This window comes from Musa acuminata, chromosome BXJ2-4 (genome assembly GCF_036884655.1).
Source record: "Musa acuminata AAA Group cultivar baxijiao chromosome BXJ2-4, Cavendish_Baxijiao_AAA, whole genome shotgun sequence".
NCBI classification, from domain to species: domain Eukaryota; kingdom Viridiplantae; phylum Streptophyta; class Magnoliopsida; order Zingiberales; family Musaceae; genus Musa; species Musa acuminata.
Genome location: NC_088341.1, coordinates 21,060,620 through 21,066,619, shown reverse-complemented (window position 1 = coordinate 21,066,619; position 6,000 = coordinate 21,060,620).

Here is a 6,000-nt window from a genome sequence, read left to right as displayed (position 1 = left end):
TAGACATGGCAGCGATGGTCCCTGGGTCTGGTGACGGTGGCGAGAGGGTAGATTCGACGACGAGGCTCCCTTCTCAAGTTGCTCGTCCAATACCTTCTTTTCGGCGAGATGTTCCTTTGACGAAGCAGCATCAAAGTAGGTCGCGCTCTAGATCGCGACCTCATGCTCTTATTTCCAATGAACCTCGGCCATGGACTAGCCTCTTCAAGGCTCCAATCGGAAGCCCGGACCTCAGTTTGGAATTCTTTGCTCCAGAAGTTCAGGCTGAAAAGAAGATTGCTGTGTATGAGATAGATGATTCCGCAGAGTTAATTGAGACATGGTCTATGGCGATTGTTGGTTATGTGGTAGGTCTCAAAACATCATATTTCCCACTATCGTCATTTATAAAAACTAGATGGGGAACATCGGCATTTGACCTTCATATGTTGGAGAACGGTTTCTTTGTTTGCAAGCTATACTCTGAAGAAGATTTGCAACGGGTCCTTGAAGGGTTCTGGACTATTCGTGGCCATCCAATGATTCTACGACGCTGGTCCCCTGATGTCCGTTTGGAGTTAGACAGTCTACAGTCTATTCCCTTATGGGTATCATTTCAAGGTCTCCCTCTACATCTTTGGAGTCGACGTTTTATTGCAAAGTTATGCAGTACTTTGGGACAGCCACTCTATATTGATAAAGCAACAGCTGCGCAGACGAGATTAACATTTGCCCGAGCATGTTGTTAGGACTCTAGCTTGGAGAGTCCTAATTGAGAGGGACAATCATGTAAAAATGTTAGGACTCTAGCTAGGAGAGTCCTAATTGAGAGGGACATTCTGTTAGGACTCTAGCTAGGAGAGTCCTAATTGTGAGGGGCATTCATGTAGGAGGTTTTTTCTTAGAGAAGAATTAGGAGTTGTAAGGGAATAGGAGTCTTGAGTAGGAGTCCTATTAGGAGTTGGTTAGAAGTAAGAGTCTTAAGTAGGAGTCCTATTAGGAGTTAGGGTTTAGAAGCCCTATAAATAGCCATGTATTCCTTCTCTTTTCTTAAGCAATAGATGAATCTTTTCTGCAGCCTTTGAGCAGCAACTTGGAGGGAGGAACCCCTATAGAGTTCCAAGGAAGCCGATCCCCTAAAGAGATCAACCCCAAGTTTAGAATCTGCAAGGGTTCTAACACCTGGTATCAGAGCAGCGTTCTTGGCATCTCGCTGCCCTTTCACAGCCATCCATCAACCCTACACAACCATCCAAAGCAATTCCCACAATTGCTTAAAAGATCGTCACCGAATTCCGCCATCATCTCCACCACCACGGATCATCCTTTGATCTCCCCGTGAATTGTAACAGGTTCTGGTTTCCTACCTTACTACTGCTGCAATTTAGTTATCCATATTCGAAAATCCAAAAAAAAAAAAAAAAATCGTTCCTATATTGCTGCATAAACTTTTCGTCACAAAGTTTTCATCTCTACGACGAAAGATACATTGCAGAATTCCAGCCGCATAGCACCATCTGTTTGATCTTGCTACTGTGCTTTTTCTATCCAAATTTCTACGAAATTTTTATGACATCTTTGACACTTCTTAACAGTAGATTTCCCTTTGGTTTCATCAAAAAATTCTCAATATAAACTACTGATCTTTTATGTCCAATCTGCTGCACTTGAATTGCAGAATTCAAGCCGCATAGCACCATCTGTTTGATCTTGCTACTGTGCTTTTTCTATCCAAATTTCTACGAAATTTTTATGACATCTTTGACACTTCCTAACAGTAGATTTCCCTTTGGTTTCATCAAAAAATTCTCAATATAAACTACTGATCTTTTATGTCCAATCTGCTGCACTTGAAAATCTATGCTGCAGAAAATTTCAACTGCATATCGTTGCCTTAACCCATCTATTTGCAATATTTTTTCAATGAAATTTCTTATAGACTTCATATATCATCTTGGCTTCCATCTAAGATTGATCTATTAAGAAATTCATCTCTAAAAACGATTTTATGTTGCTGCAAATTTTCATCGTAACCCGCTGAAATTTTTCGACGATAATTCTGCAATTGCAACTTGCACCAATTTCTTTGCTGTTATACTGCCGAAATTTTCTTGATTAAATTAGATATCCTTGCTGTCATATAAACTGTGATTTTGCTATCAATTCCCTCCTCAATTCTCTCACGTTTTTGGTGGAAATTACGTCGAGAAACCGTTGTTTCTTCGACGACAATTCTACTCTTACAAGACAGCACATACTTGCTGCAACTTCCACGGATTTCTGTCAAACCTTTGCTACCATCTACCACAGATCCAAAACTTTCATCCACAGTCCTAAAACTCTACCAAACCACACCCTCAAACTGCACCCAAAACAGCCACAAAACAAGCCTAAACCGCAGCCTACATCCACCAATCCACCAACACTTTCGACCATCACTTCTCTCAACCTATACATGCCTTTAACCCAACAGCAAAAGAGAGATCTTAACATCATTGATTTGGGGCCATATACTATGGCATCTAAGGAGGCAATCAATGCTAAATTCGAAGCCTTGGAGGCGCGAATGGAGGATAAGATTCGGACGCTCTTTACCGAACTCAGATTGGGCCGACCACTAAGCCCGAAGAAATCATATCAAGGAGAGAGCTTTGCCCAATCACACCAAGCCCGAAGAGATGACTTCCAAGGGAGGGTAGGCTCTATGACCAACCCCAACTATCCATGCATGAGAGTGGACTTCCCTAGATGGGAAGAAGGAGACCCGATTGGTTGGATTTCGCACGCGGAGCGATATTTTCGGTACCACAAAACCGCAGATGTATCTATGGTGAAAATTGCAGCTATACATCTTGAAGGGGATGCTATTCAGTGGTTTGACTGGTTTGAACATACTTATAGAGTCCTTTCATGGCGACAATTCAAAGAAGAACTGCTGATTCGCTTCAGACCAACCGATTACAAGAATATTGACGAACAACTAGCAAAGATCCGACAAACCTCCACCATTCAGGAGTACCAAACCAGGTTTGAAAGGTTATCTAATCAAAATCATGATTGGTCTCAAAAACAGCTATTGAGGACCTTCATTGAGGGCTTGAAGCCGGAGATCCGAGGAGAAGTTAAAGCGCGACAACCGTACACGCTTATGGCAGCCATCTCTTTCGCACGACATCAAGAGGAGCAATTGAACCATGAAGCTCGGAGGACTAGGGTCGCTCCTCAACTACTAATATTGAAGCCCTCAGCCCCCCCTACTGTCGACCAAGTCCCTGCACCAAAGAGGTTAACAGGAGAAGAGCTTCGGGAGCGATATGCGAAAGGGTTATGTTGGCATTGTGACGAGCCGTGGAGCCGTGAGCATCGCTGTAGTAAAGGGGGACTTCTTATGATTGAACCGATAGAAGAAGAGGTCATTGAACATCCAAAAGAGAGCCTTGAACATGAAGAAGAAGATGCAGAAGAAGAGCCACAACCGACCGAAGTTACAGTACATACACTAGCTAGCTACTCAAACCCGCAAACGATGAAAATTGGAGGCCTTCTCAAACAACAACCAATCACTGTTCTCATCGACACGGGCAGTACTACTAACTTCCTAAATAGTAAGCTTGCTGTTCAGATATCATTACCTATCGAGAATCGCTGCAGGTTTGATGTTAAGGTCACCGACGGACGGATTTTGAATTATGATCATAGGCGCTTGCAGGAGAAACTATTGCTGCAGGACCAAGAGATAATTGCAGATTTCTTCCTTCTCCCTCTTAACAATCATGAGGCCATGCTCAGAATTAAATGGTTGACGACATTAGGTGATATTTCTTGGAATTTTATGAAACTAATTATGAAATTTTACAGTAAGGAGAAACAGGTGACATTGCACGGGAAACGTGGGGGCGACAAAACAACGATTTGCACACAACAAATGGAGAATGTTTTGCATAAAGCATGCAGCGGCTTTTTGGTACAACTTGAGCAGCAAACTAAGGGAGAGCCAACAGAATTTGAAGATCCAAATCTACTTCCTTTGCTTGCTGAATTTTTAAATATATTTGACGAACCGCGCAACCTACCTCTTACCTGTCGGCATGATCATTGTATAATGATTCTTCCAGGCAAATCTTCAGCAAATGCTCAGCCATATCAGTATCCACATCTCCAGAAGGATGAAATAGAAAGGATTATAAAAGAGATGCTCGAAACAGGAGTTATTCGGCCAAGTTGCAACCTCTACTCTTCGCCGGTGCTACTTGTACGCAAGAAGGACGGAACAAGGCGAATATGTGTTGATTACCGAGCTCTCGATGGCATAATCATCAAGGACAAATACTTTATTCCAATAGTAGATGAATTGCTAGATGAAAGGGAGCATAAATCTTTACAAAGCTGGACCTTTGATCCGGGTATCATCAAATACGAGCATGCGAAGAAGACATATGAAAAACCACCTTTTGAACACACAACAACCACGAATTTTTACTTTCTTCAACAAAAGGTGGAATATCTTGGGCATATCATATCAGAGGAAGGTGTGGCAGTGGACCCCTTCAAAATTGGAGCAATGCAAAACTGGCCGACCTCGAGAAACATAAAATTACTACATGGCTTTCTGGGTTTAACAGGCTACTACCGCAAGTTCGTGAAAAACTATGGAAAGATCAGTGCACCACTTACTTCCTTACTAGAAAAAGATGTCTTCCAATGGTTGGACAGAGCCTCCGCTGCCTTCGACAAACATAAGGCAGCCATGACGATGATGCCGGTGCTAACACTACCAGATTTCAACCGACCCTTCATTATTGAGGCCGACACATCTGGAGTCAGAATTGGAGCCATTCTCATGCAAGATGGTCGACCACTCACATACACTAGCAAGGCATTATCTCCCTCCGATCAAAATATGTCAACATATGATAAGGAGATGCTCGCCATTTTGCGCGCAGCAACGAGGTGGAGATTGTACTTGATCAGGCGATACTTTCAAATCAAGACCGACCATAAAAGCCTAAAATATCTCTTGGAGCAGAAGATATCTTCCCCCGAGCAGCAAAAATGGGTAACAAAACTTCTTGGATTTGATTTTGAAATAACTTACAAAAAGGGGAAAGAGAATGTTCTTGTAGATACGCTTTCGCAGCTACCTAAGCAAGTTGAAGTTTCGACCGTTTCACTTCCGACCAGCGACTTCCTTGAGGATATTAAGATGGAATGGCAGGAAGATTCAGATACTAGTAAGATTATAAAAAAATTGGAGGAAGCACCATGCCCCATGGCTCATTACAATTGGGACTCAAAAGAATTACACTATAAGGGACGCATTGTGCTTGTGACAAATTCTACTTGCATCTTCAATAGCAGATTTTGGACAAAGTTATTCTATATGCAGGGTACTAAATTGAAAAGGAGTACGACATATCACCCACAAACCAACAGCCAACCGGAAGTTTTAAACAGGTGCTTGGAGACAGCCCAAAGCCACCCACCAAATATGACTACCCAAAGAGAACTCCAGACCCAGCCAAGTGCCATTATTGATCGACGGATCGTGACTCGACGACGACGACCCACTAATGAAGTGCTAATACAGTGGGCGAACCTACCAAAAGAAGATGCCACTTGGGAGAACTATGACGACTTGAAGATCAAATTCTCAGAATTCATGAATCATCAGCCTCGAGGACAAGGCTGATTTGAAGAGGGCGGGTCTGTTAGGACTCTAGCTTGGAGAGTCCTAATTGAGAGGGACAATCATGTAAAAATGTTAGGACTCTAGCTAGGAGAGTCCTAATTGAGAGGGACATTCTGTTAGGACTCTAGCTAGGAGAGTCCTAATTGTGAGGGGCATTCATGTAGGAGGTTTTTTCTTAGAGAAGAATTAGGAGTTGTAAGGGAATAGGAGTCTTGAGTAGGAGTCCTATTAGGAGTTGGTTAGAAGTAAGAGTCTTAAGTAGGAGTCCTATTAGGAGTTAGGGTTTAGAAGCCCTATAAATAGCCATGTATTCCTTCTCTTTTCTTAAGCAA